The sequence below is a fragment of the Stegodyphus dumicola genome, chromosome 6 (assembly GCF_044657685.1).
Source record: "Stegodyphus dumicola isolate Sdum_Otavi_A_Nest chromosome 6, ASM4465768v1".
Classification (NCBI taxonomy): domain Eukaryota; kingdom Metazoa; phylum Arthropoda; class Arachnida; order Araneae; family Eresidae; genus Stegodyphus; species Stegodyphus dumicola.
Window position 1 is genome coordinate 193,873,935 of NC_140773.1, and position 13,864 is coordinate 193,887,798.

General features: G+C 31.7%; 1 protein-coding gene across 2 annotated transcripts in view; it reads left to right on the forward strand.

The window, feature by feature from the left end:
- Nucleotides 1-13,864, forward strand: part of LOC118182579 (uncharacterized) — a 117,394-nt gene that overhangs the window by 80,366 nt on the left and 23,164 nt on the right. The window contains exon 1 of one of the 2 annotated variants that reach the window (XM_035351955.2): nucleotides 13,532-13,648. The exons of the other annotated variant lie outside the window; for it this stretch is intronic. The gene's annotated coding sequence lies outside the window, so the exon portion shown is untranslated. Of the gene's footprint in view, nucleotides 1-13,531; nucleotides 13,649-13,864 lie in introns of those variants that run through there. 2 annotated transcript variants of the gene reach the window in all.

Consider the following 13,864-nt stretch of genomic DNA (forward strand, 5'->3'; position numbering starts at 1 on the left):
TCAGAGAAAACACACAGATATTGCAACGGAATTGAGTTGGCGATTCTCTTTCTTAATTCTGCAATTAAAACATACCATTTTCTGAGCGTAAGTCCTTCCTAATATAGCTTAGACGAATTTTCATCAATTGTTTTTCTTTAATCTGAGAATTTTATTGAGCAACTGCTCCATGACGAAATGTTTTTACCAGATGTTCTATTAAGCAGACGAATGAAGAATGTTGCTTAGGAGATTTGTTAATATTTTTGTTCGGCGTTTTATATAAAAGCCCCCCCCCCGAAAAAAAAAGAAATGTCTGAAAGCTTTCAGATTTTATATTACGCCCAAAAGGGCTGTTTTTAATGTTTTGGGTGTTACCTTTACGTATTAAATAACATGTTCTTCGCACTTAAGCCACAAAATTCAATTCAACAATATCAAAAAATATTTAAAAGAGCATATCTTTAGATATTTTTTTCTTTTAGTGTTGCCATTGCTCGCTTTGAAATCGTTTTCTTAATCAAACACTCATAAATGCTTTACAAAATATGAAATAGATAATAAAACAATTTCCATATTCCAAATTAAGGCTTCCAGATGCTCATATTTGATGAAGGATTACGTTATTGAAAATTTGATGGCTCTAGGTACCGTTGTTTTATCACAATGCGAGGAATATACATAAATTTATACAGATTCTTCATTACTTAATTTCTTTAAATATAATACAGAGCTCTAATATTTAGTGGCAACAATATAAAAAGTGATTCTCCGTTTATAGTGAATCAGCGCAAAATTAATAGATCTTCTGGGCTAATTGTCCCTTTCGGCTAAAAAGTTACCACTGTCGTTTGCATGATTTATTCACAAAACAGTACGAACTTGTGTTCTTGTTCGCTCATCCGCACCAGCCATGCATGTAATATTCATAATGTTTTTATTGAGTTTTAAGATTGAATTCATGAAACGCCAAAACTCGAAGAAAACAACACTGCTTAATTTTATACATAAGTTTCTTCTGGTGCTATTAATTTGTTACATAATTGCATATTTTCTAAAAATTAACTCTTCAAAAATGTTTTATTCTCATAGTTACATTTAACTTAAAATTTACTAAAATTACCCCTTATGTAATTCCAGATTAGTTTCAAAATAGTGCCTTTTAAGGGAAGATTTCGCTTGAGTTGACAGAAAGTAGTCATCAGGGCAAAATCAGGCAAATAAAATCGATGTTAAAGAAAAATTATTTTTGTTCGCAATAAACTGTATGAAAACAACTGCATTGTGCTAAGAAAAACGTATTTGCTGCTCTTTGCTCATTTTATGAATGCATAATAACAACTATCGACTGCATAAAATTAAGCAAAGAATTCAAACAATTCAAACAAGAAATTCAAACATCTTTCTGCAAGCGAAAGTTATTATTTTGATGAAAACAAGATGAGATGCGTTTACAATTATTGCTATTAGTAATTGTATGAAAGCTTCACTGACTGATTTAAAAAATACTGTTAGGTAGTTTACAATTATTTTCAGTTTACTAGCTGTGCTTTAAAAATATATGTATACGATACTTATTCTCGTGCGCTAAGGCTCGTCAATAATTACGTCAGAGGCACAGGAAGAAATTGACACTTTATTGAAATAAACAACAGATCTACAAATAGATAAATATCTGAAGGGGGGAAAAAAGCAGAAGTAAGGTGAAATTCTCCTTTACATGCAAAGAATATCTCAAATCACCAAAATCACAGAGAAAGTTTAAAATAATAATCAACAAACAGAAGCTAAATACGAAGCGAGCGAATCTGAACTGATTCAATCAGCTAATTAACTCTGAGTTAGGTTACTAGTTAACTGCTCCTCGGCTTTAAAGCAGTCATATTTATAGTGTTGCTGAACACTTCAGAAAGCATCGAGAAAAATCGATCCTAGAACTTTGAAAAAGCGTTATCCAAAAACTTTTAGAATGCCGTCAGCTTGGAAGAAGCCGACATATTTGACATAAAAAAAGTTTTCAGCCGAAAACATTGCGGACGAAAACGTCGCGGAGAAAACAACGCAAGGCGAAAACGTCGCGGTATAAAACAACGGTGGAGAAAATAAAGCAAAGATAAAACATCAGAGTTCTAAAACATCATGGTGCAAAATATCGTCGTCAAATATAAAGCGGTTCAAAAACTTCGCAGTTTAAAAGCATCGTCTTTGAAAATATCGTGGTAAAAAAAATCCTACAAAAGCCTACAAATCATTGCATGACGATAATATCGCAGATATGCGCTTTTCAATCTTTAATAATTGTAAATGGATATTCGCATAATTATCTGTGAGCGCAAGATGGAAAGAAGGATAACTTTTACTTTCAAATTTTTATTAACTAATAAATTTTTAAAAAAAGAGAACAATAAATTTAAATAAAACAAAAAATAATTTTCACTGTAAGAGTATCAGATTAACAAAAGTGAAGAAAATAATCCCATAATTAACTTAGTAATTCTTTTATAGTAAGGTCATGCAGTTACTTATCTTTCTTTTTCTATTCTTTTTTAGATTATACTTTTCATGAAAAATTACCAGTAAAACTTTATAAAGAAATAATTCATTAATGACATTCGTTAGTTAACTATGTCAGTTTATAATTCTATTAAGTGCTATAAATTGCATTAATTTTCTATGCTTAAGATTTCATTTCACATTTGTAGGTTCTTTGTTTTTAGCACGATATTTTCGACGACGATGTTTTTAAACTGCGAAGTTTTTGAACGGCTTTCTTTTCGACGACGATATTTTGCACCACGATGTTTTAGAACTGCGATATTTTCTTTTTGCTTTATTTCAAATAATGTGATTTATCGAACTTTGAAATAACTTTTCTGTATGGCGAAGTTTTCACAAGACTCTGGGTTGTGCATTGCATTAATTGCATTAATTGTTGAAAATTGCATTAATTTTCTATGCTTAGATTTCATTTCACATTTGTAGGTTCTTTGTTTTTAGCACGATATTTTCGACGACGATGTTTTTAAACTGCGAAGTTTTTGAACCGCTTTATTTTCGACGACGATATTTTGCACCACGATGTTTTAGAACTGCGATATTTTCTCTTTGCTTTATTTTCTCCGACGATATTTTGTACCACGACGTTTTCGCCTTGAGTTGTTTTCTCCGCGGCGTTTTCACCCGCGATGTTTTTGCCGCTATGTTTTCGGCGGACACCATGAAAAAATTTTAAAGACCCGTTAAAAGAGTTTTTGTCCATGTGTCTGGTTCTATTTGAGTTACTTTTATATTTCGAACTTGATAGGCTCAATTACAATATCTGAAGCATAATACAAGAAATAAAAAATTATAAACATGATCATTAATGGCCACAAAGTCCATTAAGTGGAAAAGGCAATAAAATTATTACATAAAATACTCTAAATCAGCGGTTTCCAAATTTTTTGGGTTGTGGAGCCCTTTAAATCTACTTTATGTCTTCTAAGTTAATACTATGTAGGAGGAGTGTTACTAAAAGGATGTAAAGACGTATCTAAAGAACAGCATAATTCCAGGCAATGAAATAATATTAAAAACTTTAAATTTTCAATAATATCTCGGTTTATTTTCAAGCACCAATCATTACCCAGAGTCTTGTGAAAACTTCGCCATACAGAAAAGTTATTTCAAAGTTCGATAAATCACATTATTTGAGTTACAATAGATTATTGATGAAAGCTACAATAGAAAAAATTCCATGCAAATAAGCATAGCTCTTCCAGTTTAATCATCATATACAATTCAGTTAAAACACATATTTGTTTATTATTTGCTATTCAAAATTATTATTGTGCCTCATAAAAAAGCAGTTTCAATTTAATTTTACTAACTAGAGTGCACTGTAGGGCAACAGTAGGCCTAAATTAAAACATAACACATAAACGTTTAATGAGACTGTGGTTGCAATTTTTGACACAGTTTTCTTATTTTAAATTCAGTTGATGATAATTCGAGGTGAATGCCTAGTTTTGCACTTCAGCGGCTTCTCTATTTTGTTTTGATATTTATACAGGCGGTAAATCCCGCTTGACAAAGGTATGTAGTTGAAAAAGGCAGTTACACTTTTGATTTCTCATATCAGATTCTGTACTTGCAGACAAACTTCGGTAGAAGTTTGGTTTTGAAACGCGATTTTTAGTTCGCTATGCGATGTGGTGTCTAGTGTCTCGTGTTCTGCCGAATTTAAGATTGGTGTTCCTTTGTTTACACTGATGACATTCAGAAGCCATTTAAAAGTCTTCGGGTACCTTTTTTTGAGCTATTGCAAAGTAATAATATCTTAATAAATAATAAACAAGTTTTTCAAAGCTTCGATATATTGCTGAATATTTTCCGTATTTTTTCTTAAATTTTGATGTTTCTATTCAAGAAACTTTTTATAAGGAAGTAATCGATATCTTCTTTTCCATGCCCTCTCAACTAATACTTAAAGTTTCCTTTTAAACAAAGAAGCTTAGACGTTTTTGCATAAAAAAACTGTGGCTTTTTCTCTTGGCAATTACAAATTCATATCCTTCATTTCGCGTAAGATATCCGCGAAATATGCCATTTTGTATGCCCAGGCTTTAGCATTTGCAACCATCGCCAGAAATGAGTTATATTGGTCCATCAAAAATGCTATGCCTATGCACGCTTTTCAATCAAACATACCAACGCTTTTCTCCAGACAATCAGTATGTAGCAGGAGGGACTCAAGGTAGCTTCCCAATCTTTACACATTAGTTTGATGAGTCTGCTTTCAAGAAATCGAGATTTTATACAGTTTATCATTTTTTACAGTGTCCTTCCGTATCATAATTTCAGAAGGCATTCTTGTCGAAACTAGTGCGTGTCTATGAAGAAATGCAAATTTGCTTCTGCATTTCTTTGCCGTATTTAAAATTTTAGCAATGGCGCCAGCATTGTCACCTATCATTGTCTTTACACCATATGTCTGCTCAACTTTTCCCGGTATTTCATTTGATGAGAAGAATTCATCCAAAAAACTGAATCTTATACCTGAATGCTTGTTAGTAGTCGATATGAATGCTTGTTAGTAGTCAATTTAGCTTTCGATATGATTTGTGCTGATCCATCATGCTTGGACCCTGATCTTTTTCGAATAATGTTTCTTGTATATAACCCATTTTTCATCACCAGTGATAACTCGTTTTAAAAAAGTGTCGACTGTATTACATTTGAAATGCGCATCACAAATATTGATTTTTTTTTTTTTTTTTTTTTTTTTTAAGTTATAAGATATTTCTTCCGCCTTCGTAGTGTAGTGGTCAGCACGCTGGGCGCGTATTCCAGAGGTATTGTTTCCCGGCGAGGACTTTGCTCATTTTTCAGCACTCCTGTTTTCAAAAAATACCTGTTGACTCTACAAAGTGAATTTCTTTCAATTCATGTGGAATACAAGTATTGAGCTTCTTAATGAGTACGAGGTATAATATGTGATTTTCATTTGTTGTATGTGATATATTTAACCTTTCTGCAATCTCTGTTACAGTTATATGACGATTTGATTAAATTGTGACTTTTATTTTGTCAACTTTGCTGAACTTCAAGTGAAAGATCTCCAGAAGGAATTTTTTTAAACCAGTTATGGCACATGTGTTCTGTTAAGCAATCAGCACCTTAAGCTTCACCTATCTGTTTGCGATTCTCAGTCACTTTCTTGCCTTTATGAAAAGAGAAAAGTAAAATATGCCGAAACTGTTTATTTTTGCCCCTCGTGTTAAAACTGACAGTTGAAAACAAAAGTACGCATAATTTGTTTCTATAGCAAACTAAAAGTGTCAGCTGCCAAATCTAGAAAGAAAAAAAAATTGTAAGATTGGCAAAAGAATAACAAAACGAACATGATGAACTATTTATTCAAACCAAAATTACTTTCTTGCAAACCCAATAATATAATTTTAATTTAATTGGAAATAAAATTTAATAGGAATTATTTGAAGCAAATTTAGAAATAAAATAATGAATTAAACTTCAAAAATAATTAGCAAAATTATTTTTGAAGTTTAATCAAAAAGTCCCTCAGCAAAATTTTTAAGCGGGTTCTGCTGTGTGTCCTCATGATAAATAAAACAAAGAATTATGCCTCGTAAAGCGGTTAGATAAAAGATTACCTTTTCGTATTAGCATTCAACCTATTAAGTGGCTGAACCGCTTAGGCTTAATTTAACCGTTAAAATTGTTTTCCGCTTCACATGTACTCGGATTCAAATAATATAACAATTTAGAGTTTTAAATATTTTAATTTACAATTTCACATCGATATTATGGCAATAAATTTCTGGTAATAATGATTAAGCATTATGTTTAATTTCATTCATAATTTATGTATGTTGATAACAGTTTCAAGATTATTCTTGTTGAAATTTTGTAGAAATGTGTATTTTCAAAAAAGTTTTTAATATTTTGATGGAAATTTAATGACAAATGAGACATTTTTATATAAACTTAAAGTAGTGTTCTCGTTGAAATTTTATAGAAACGTGTATTTTCTAAAAGGCTTTTAATACTTCAGTGAAAATTTAATAAATAATCATAAACTTATACGCAAACTTAAAGCAATACCGAAGCATTGTTATCAGTTTACATATATAATCTTGATAATTTGTTTAAAAGAACATATTTCTGGAACTACTGATACGCAATCTGGAATAATTTTATCACTGAATGGCATTTCTTAATTTACAGTAACATGGTGTATTATTGCAGTCGTACAAAAGCACCAAATGATAATCTTTAACTGCAGATAAGATTAAACATTTGTTTAGTTCCAATTCATTTAATACTCTCTATTTTAGAAAGATAACTAATGATAACAACAAAATGCCACAAAAATAGAGGAATAAAAACTTTACATCTGAAAACTTGAAATTCCACCAAAGAAGAGTTTGTTATTTAAACTTTCAAAAGTATTAAGAGATCGGGTACTTCTGAAATATCAAAATGTGCTGTAAAGTATATTTTAATTTTAAAGTGCTTCCCTATCAATTCTTGTTTCCTCTTACAACCCCCTACCATAATGAGTTTTTAGAATCGTGTTTGAATGCAAATGAGTTAGAAGTAATATTTAAGGAAGGTTCAACTTACTTCGTGAAAGAGAGATAGGAATCCTGAGGTGTTTGCCTTCGGGCTAAACCTCTCTTGAAACTGTTACGCCCGCCCCGCCGTATTATTACGTGTCTTTCGATATTCACCAGCTAGTTTAAATTAAGGGCCAGCTACGTTAGATAATTATGTTAGCTTCGGCTAAGTCTCTTATAGTTAGTTATAATTTAGTTCTCATTTCTTATTTTGATTTCAAGCCCGAGTGGAGGCTTTGTTGTAAGCCCGAATAAGGGGCCAACTGTTCATCTTATTTTGAGTGAAATAAGATGAACCCTTCTTGAGTTTAAGACCTCTTTTATTTGAACTCAGCGATAAGTAGCTTAATAGTTCACTAGGTTCCTCAATATTCATTTAAGTACGAAAAGGGGTAAGGAGCCCTACAATGCAAAAAATATTTAATTTAATATATAATAACTAACTTGGTACTTTTCCGTTTCGCTGGCGCAAATCTCGCCAAGCAGACTTGGCGACAACACGCAGTACACACATAAAAAAGTGTTACCAAATGTTAGTTTTAAGAAATTTTTATTTTGAAGTCATAAACATTTTAATATCGTTTAAAATTTTGTAAAAAGACAATAAATAAAGACAATAAATTTGTAAAAAGACATTAATTTAAGAAATTACTATTCTTTCATGGTACAACATACTGATTCGCCGGTTCATATCACGTGACCCCAGGTGATCTCATTTCACGTAAACTATACTACAAAAATCTAATTGTCTCAGTAATTATCTACAATAATTTGAAGTTAAATCTTAATTTGGAATACAAGTCTAAATGCAAGAATTATTTCAATTCGTACGAATAGCTTACTCAGAAATTATGTAAAACCGCAGTGCATTCTCATTAAAACTGATGAATTTAACCCTTGACTTTGCCTTTCCTATATTTTAGCCTTCGGGTGAGCGATGTAATTACTTAATTACCGCGAATTAATTACCCTTAGGGCATAAAATTGAACTATCTGGTAAAAATTCTATGTAATTGTATGCCAGTATTGAGAGAAAGAATCAATCTAATAAGAAATGGCTGCGACTTGTTTTGAAAATGAGGCGTAAAAGGTTACCAGAGAGAATATTCCGTTTGGCATTGGCTGTACCATTTTTGGCGACTTTATCGCTTGCGCGGGCAAAATGGAAAAGTACCCTAACTTATGTTAATACCTTGGTTCATTAATTTAATTCTTTTCTGAACACCGTACGTTACCCGAGAAAGTTAGTTTTCGACCATATGTGATGTGCTTTCTTATCTAAATTTTTCAACACTGATTTGTATGTAGTTTATAATACATTCATAAACTAAAGTTAATGGATATCGCAAAATCTAAACCAAAAAATCTGATGTTGTAAGTACATGACCTTCTTCCAGTTCCATTATATAGCAACGAGCATTAAGCAAAGTATCATTTCCGGTTGGTCGTTTGTAAGTAAAATCTTAATTTGCTGTTCCAATACGTAGAAAGATCAGTAATACAGAATTTTAGATTGTATTTTGTTAGGTATAATCAGCTATGTGTAAAAACTGATTTTTCTAAATTTATATCAACATAATCAAATGTTTGTTTTATTTTATTTTTACTTCTTTTTTACTAAGTAAAGGAAGTATTGGAATCGCGAAAATTTTCGGATATTATTATTTCAACTGTAATATTCACATTGACCTTTTCCGTATCTATTTTAACTATTTTTTACTTGACATCTGTAGATATGGACATTCCAAACGGACTTGTAAAATGGCTTTTGAAGTGGATTCAATATTGAATTTTTCGTGACGTCTGTACGTACGTACGTATGTATCTGGCATAACTCAAAAACGATTAGCCGTAGAACGCTGAAATTTTGTATATAGGACTGCTATAATATCTAATTGTGCACCTCCATTTTTTATTACAATCAGCAAGACCAAAAGTTGTACATATATATATATACACAACTTTTGGTATATATATATGAAATGTAATTTCTCATACATTATTTGTTTTGTGCAGCCGGGGCAACAGGAATGAGACAAATTTTGGAATATAAAGCGGTAGGTTTATTTTAGCATCCATCTCACAAGCGTTCTCCTCGTACCTTGAGCAGAAGCCCTACTTATACATATGTGTACGTCACGAGGCTCCTCCAATCAGCGATATTAATTGAAATCACGAGGTGACGCTATCTTCTCATCAGGAGTGTTCTTAAGTACTTTATGTAATATGACAGATTTATGAGTTTGGCGATTTGGCGGGCGCCAACAGGTTAATATATTTTATACTAAAGAAAGGATTTCGCCAAAATTTAGGAACAGGGATGCAATTTAGGTAAAGAATCGCCAACAGGTTATTAAGCAATATTAATAGAATTTAATTTAATCAATTGATTTAAAAATATCATTACATATATATTTATACGCATATATATATATATATATATATATATATATCGTATATATATGCGTATATATATATATATATATATATATATGCGCATCTACACACACACCCGCTCTCCTTATGCGGCCTTTATTTCGAAACCCTTAGTTACATACTTCCGATTACAGAAATGCTTTAAATAAAGAAAATATTCAGTTTTGACAATGTGAAATTAAAAAAATAATAATAATTTTAGACGTGTAACCAAATCTAACTTTTAATGCTATCTCTCGGCTTCTATACTTTTATCTGTTTAAGTTTTATACTCGTTATGAAAAAATAAAATTATAAGAAGTTTAACTCCCATACGACAAAAGTTGTGCGAGATATTTAATTTCAATATTTGCATTTTTTATGTCATTTCTAACTTGCCTTGAAGAATCAGTTAATTAAGTTAGACTAATTGGAAAAGGTAAGTTTAAGTGAAATGCAATAAAAATATGTAAAATTTAATAAGGAAATCAAGGAACTCATGTGTGTTCTCATCAGACTTTTTAATTAAAGTTTACTTTTATTGGACAGCTCAATAACTTGCAGTTTAATTCGTTCTTGATTAAAGAAAAATTAAGTGTTTATAGTACATTTAAAATAATGTTTTGAAACAAATACCGTAATTTAATTTTCTTCGTTAACAAACCTAAAATCGTTTTGATCTGCACATATATTCCTGCGCTATTTAGGTATCTGAAAACAATATTCCTTGAGCTGATATAATATGTTTATCGCTGCAAAACTGCTATGGCATACGTAAAGTACCAGTTCAGTTTGCTTATTAAAAATGATATGGGCTTCATAATTTTAAAATTGTATGTGTACTTCCGCTTCTCCAATTATACCCAAAATCTTATCAATTCCTTATTATCGTGGACAAAAACGTCGTCAGACACAAACGCACAGATAGGCGACATCATTATAAAAATATTTAAAACATGCTGTGGGGGACTTTGCTCAAGTCAGTGTTTTCAGTGAAGATCTTGCTTGCCCACTGAAGACATATTAACGAATTCTTGAACCGAAAACCTTTCCTCTTACCTATGTATATGTGTTGGCGAGAGGCAAAAAAGATAAACACAATATTTTATCAGGTTCAGTATTCCTCCTTACTTGCTTTGGGAACATTAAATGACCTGACTCGGAACAGGGAGCTTACTAAAGCTATGTTCAATAAATGTGGGAAGTAGACAAGATACACAGGAAGGGTATACGAAACCTTTTATTTTTCTCTCTTTACAATGATTTCCGGACTTCGGAATACAGAGACCAACCACTTGTGGTCTGAACGTAAGAATATAAAAATATTAACTAAACTCTAACTAAACTAACTTTGGATTAATAAACAAGTGCCTACTTGAAGATTGGCCGTATATTAACAGAAAGGCCGTATGTAGTACAGAGAACTGTTAACACTACGATACGTTTAAAATTATCAAGAGGATTAAACCTCTGGCCTTGAAGGCAACCAGCAACCGAGTAAAACTGCTATGGCAAGCGGCCTGCTCCTAATCACTCCTTCCTCTCTCTTGCTTTGGCAAAAAGCCACAACTTAAGTACTTGGCGTTCGCAAGACAAATTTGCATAAATAAGTTAAAGCTTTTAATTCTGGCCGGAAGTAGAAAATAAGAAGTGATAGTAAAGATTTAAAATAAAATAAACGTTAGTAAAACTTAAGATCCTTACAATTTAACAGATAAAATTGAGGTAAACGTAATTTAATTTTATTATACTCGTACGAGAGGCATAAGTGGAAAGTGATGAGGAAGAGGAAGGAAAGAGATTTTATTTTTTGCATGAAGAGTTCCTTTCTATATAACTGTCTTTCTGAAGCATCTTGTTTCATCCGTTCTTTGTTAATTAGCGATTGGGACTACGTTTCACTCAAAATTTGTCCCACGTGCTTTGCCGTTGTCTACGTTTTAAAATGTTTCTAAAGTGAGGAATGGTATTGTCATCGAAAATGGATATGGTATAACTTGCTACTGCCACAAAAATTTCGCGGGTTGAAGAATTAGAATCATTTTTTCTCTCTTTACCTTCTTCTCAAAGTATTTCCTTCATAACAGCCTTTTGATACAGCTTCTGAAGTTGTTACAGTTCTTTCTTGTTGAGCTCATTTTTATGGTAATCTGGTAACTCCTCCACATATTCGTTGTTAACTTCCAAGCCCAAAACTAGAGCCACAATATCATAAATAACAAAAAACATCCTAACTATCAAAGAACCTGCAACCCGGTTTGGCCATAATTTCTCCTAGGCTGAACTGATAGTTTTATAAATCATTTGCTGATGATAGTTAAGCAACAAAATATATGAAGAATGGTGTTTCGGAAAGACCCTATGTGTTAACTATGTAGCATGGGGTACCTAAAAACACCTTTCAAAATCATTTGTTTCCAATTTAAATGTTCGTGACTCGAGACATTGTTCGCCATCCAAGGTGTTTCTTCTTCGAATAATTTGTTCGTGAATCGAATTGTTCATAATGTGAGGTGTTCGTAATCTGAGGTTTCCCTTGTACTTATTTAGATATCCTTGATACTGTACTTGTTCTTTTACTTATTGTTCCACATATTAAACGTTTTTTAAAATAAATATTCCTTCTTCATAATCAAGCCAAAACTATAATATTTAATGCGCGCAACGTTACGAATAAATAAATTACTATTTTTAACAGCTTTTTTTTTTAGTCAGAGAAACAATCTATAACTAAAATAACCTACTTTAAAAACATTCGAATTATAATTTTTGAAAAAGCAATAACAATCGACTATCTTTTAACATAAAATTAAAAGTGATATTTTGAATTTTCGTGTGAGAGAATAATAGTTCTTGATTTGATACTAATACGAAGCTTATATAATTGGTTAAATTATCTTGAAATTTTGACCAACGGTTTCAGAGAAATCCTGCGTGCAAGCAGCAAAATTCTAGTTTTGAGAAATCTTAACATAAAGATATAATGATCTTCATATCCTATAAAAATGCACCTAGTTTGTTCGTTTTTTAATGATGTTTATTCTTCCGTTAATTTATGGTGTTTTCTTTTTACTTTGAATACTTGTTTGACTTGGTAACCAGATGAATTTTTCCTACATATTAAACTCCTTGAAAACACAAATAAACTGCATTTTTATTTTAATTATGATATAGATTTTTGCCTATGTTTATAACTCCCTTAGATTAACTATGATGTTGAATGAACTATGAACGTCGTCCATGGTATTATCCAGTTTCCACTATTGGACGAGGGGTTAAGACCGATGAATACTGGAAGTTTGCTCTGGGTTCAGTCGCAGGCGGACGAGTTGCTGTATGGTTGTGTGTGTATCTGTGTTTTGGTACTCCCCACTTGTAATAAGAATATGAGCGTCTTTGACCTAGGACGTTCTCCACGAAAGCACCTCTGCCCTTAAGCAGGTAGCCCCCCTTTGGTTTGTCATACTCAAATAGCCTAACCTAACCTAATTACCTCGGTTAATCAATTCTAAGTTAACTGTAATGCAGATTTAAAATATAAACCATTTTTATTTACTATTTATTGAAAATTAACATTTTTAATTCTGATTGCTATATAGTATGAACTGTCATAGAACTTGGAGATGCCAGATTTAACACCTCTTGATACTGCTTCATTCCATCTTCCCTTTTCCTCGAATTTATGTTGATAATTCTTTATTTTCTTTAACAATGGTAGTTTGTCTTTCTCTCTTCACTTCTTACCCAAATGAAAGTTGAATAAAAATGGATCTTTTATCTCACTATTGTTTATTCTATCAAAATTGAAATCTGCAAAATACTCTAAATTACAAACTTTTAACGGAAATCTTTCAAGGTTACAGACATAATGGAATCGAGATCAATCTGCCGAAAAACAACAACCAAACATTAGGGCATTTGCAAATGAACAGTTTAAAAACACACACACACAAAAAAAAAGATGAATAATTAAGCTGATCGAAACGTGCGCCTGCGTAGAACTCGTAGCACACGAAACATTTGTATCTCCACTTAGACAGTTTGTTGTTGTTTGGGTATAAATAATATAAATCGGAGCTCTTTCGAACGCTACTAAGAGTTTGAAATATGCGATGCTCTGCTGTTCAGTTCAGTTGGTAAGTGAATAATGCAGCTTTCTGATATATTTAGGAAGATTTTACTTTATGATAATATTGTATATAATAAGGTTAATGACCTAAGAGTCGTATCTATCTTACTTTAAGCAGTAATTCTTGTTTCCACACGGTTGCTAGGCAGGCGTAGCATTTTCCAGGATTTTAGAAATCAATGGATATAAATCTTCAAAGAACGAATATAGTTACGGTGTATTA